We start from the raw sequence: 2,500 nt of genomic DNA on the forward strand, positions 1-2,500 counted from the left end.
TGTGGCGAACTTTATTGTTATAGGTCTGACAGGCGCTGAACGATTCCAATCATCTTGGCGGACGTCTGTTAATTGTATTAAGCCGAGGGAGGAAGGTGGGTCATCGCACTAAAAGGACAGAAGCGCTGGTGAACTAGAGTCCATAACAGTAACAAAGGACTCGACTCCTTTAGTACTGTGCCTCACTGTATCGCTGTTGTTACGATAATCGCCTGGTGGGGTGGACATGACCCTTTGCCTGAACAGAAGGCCAGTCGAGCGGGACCCCTGTTTCAGCCAAGGTCCGCCGTTTTCAGGTTAAAAAAAAAAAAAAAAACGGGTTTGGCCAGAATAGTATCAGTAAAGGTCGCCACATACTAACTACTACTACTACTACTACTACTACTTTTGTTTTATCTTATTTCATTTGTTTATTCATTTATCTATTTATCAATTTATTTATCATTAATATTTTTAATGACTTCCATCCTCGTGGAACTATGTGGATCTGTCTCCCACACACACAGTCCATTGGCCCCTCTCTCGCCAGTTACTGTGATCAACTATCCTTTTGTATTTTATATCATTTAACTGTAATGAAGCCTAATACAAAAGTTCATTTATCCTACTATCTACTACAGTTTGCTCAAAGTCGAGGTTGTGTATGTGTGCTGATTTAAGGAGTTGGGACCTGGTACCTCTCAGGCATAGGAGAGCTAATCTTAGGAGTGAGAATGACAGTCTACATCTCATCCACGATACAATGCTGCTCTTTGGTTGTTGTTTCTTTTCTGCCATCACCTCTGCTAGACGAACGTAGAATGTCCTTGCCCTTGGACCCCCGATCCCGCCTCAAGTCTTGAAGCTTATCGGAGTGAATGAGCCCCGGTCCACAGTCTGTGTACGCTTCTCGTACATCCTGATTTTTTCGTTCTCATTTCGGCTGCTGCTACTACTACTGCTATTGCTACTACTACTGCTACTTCCACTGCTTCTGCTACTACTACTGCTACTGCTACTACTACTGCTGCTGCTGCTACTGCTACTACTGCTGCCACTAATACTACTGCTGCTGCTACTGCTACCACTACTGCTGCTGCTGCTGCTGCTCCTGGTACTACTACTACTGCTGCTGATGCTGCTACTAGTAGTACTGCTGCTGCTGCTGCTCCTGGTACTAATACTACTGCTGCTGATGCTGCTACTGATAGTACTGCTGCTGCTCCTGCTACTACTACCACTACTGCTGCTGTTGCTGGTACTACTACTACTACTACTACTACTATACTGCTGCTGCTGCTGCTACTAATATTGCTGCTGCTACTACTACCAATTCTGCTGCTGCTGGTACTACTACTACTGCTGCTGCTGCTGCTACTGCTACTGCTGCTACTATTATTATTACTACTGCTACTGCCACTACTACTACTACTACTGCTACTACTATTACTACTACTACTACTATTACTACTACTACTACTATTACTACTACTATTACTACTACTACTACTACTACTACTACTACTACTACTACTACTACTACTACTACTACTACTACTACTACAGGTCCAAGAAGGTTGTCAGGCTCATATGAGGGAGTTCCTCGTCCTTCCTCTCCTCCTCCTCCTCTTCCTCTTCCTCTTCCTCTTCCTTCTTTAGAGGTCAAGAAATACGTCCCTCATTTTTTTCTATCATAACCAATGGAAAGTGTGTTTGTGTGTGTCTCTATATGTGTACATGTATGTATATGTGCACATGTATGTATATGTGTGCATGTATATATGCGTGTATGTGCATATGTGTATGTATTCATGTGTAAGAGTATACACATTCGTCCTCGCGTACATAACATGTAATTTCGTACGTGCATGCGTGCTTACGTGCGTGTGTGCGTGCGTGTTCGCCAGCTGTGGACCACCTGGCTGACGGCGCCCGTGACTGTCTCCAAGCAGATCGGATTAGACAGTGTGACGGAGTTCGTGAGCGCATTATCGTTCTCGAGGTCAGGTCGCCTCAGGTCACGGCCGTTTTTGAGGAGGACCTTGCATAATAACAACCGTATTCATGCAATGGTCTGGGGGAAGAGGAGGAGGAGGAGGAGGAGGAAGAGAGTGTTGAAGGGGAGGAGGAGGAAGAGGGTTGAGGAGGAGGAGGAAGAACAGGGTTGAGGAGGAGGAAGGAGAGGGTTAAGGAGGAGGAAGAAGAGGGTTGAGGAAGGGGAGGAGGAGGAACATTTCAACAATATGTCTAACATTCATGTAGGTTTACAAGTTCTTAGTTCATCATTCAGGTTTGCTATAAGTGACGGGAAGGTAATTTGATATTTGAATATTTGAACATTTGAGTACTGTAACCGAAGTCGTTTTAAGTCAAACGAACTCTCAACGGTCGACGCTGGCGAAGCTTATGGAAGCTGTCCAGTGTGATAACGCACCACCTTAAAGACGCTACAGTGGATATCGTGTCGAACTCATGAACAGGTGGTCGTGAGTGCGATACCCGGGACCCGCTGCGTGCTTCT

At 45.2% G+C, this 2,500-nt stretch overlaps 1 protein-coding gene across 3 annotated transcripts in view; it reads left to right on the plus strand.

The window, feature by feature from the left end:
- LOC143039986 (uncharacterized) overlaps positions 1 to 2,500 on the plus strand; it is a 34,460-nt gene that overhangs the window by 4,347 nt on the left and 27,613 nt on the right. The window lies entirely within an intron of this gene.

Source organism: Oratosquilla oratoria, chromosome 27 (assembly GCF_046742065.1).
Source record: "Oratosquilla oratoria isolate Oo_2021 chromosome 27, ASM4674206v1, whole genome shotgun sequence".
Taxonomy (NCBI): Eukaryota; Metazoa; Arthropoda; class Malacostraca; order Stomatopoda; family Squillidae; genus Oratosquilla; species Oratosquilla oratoria.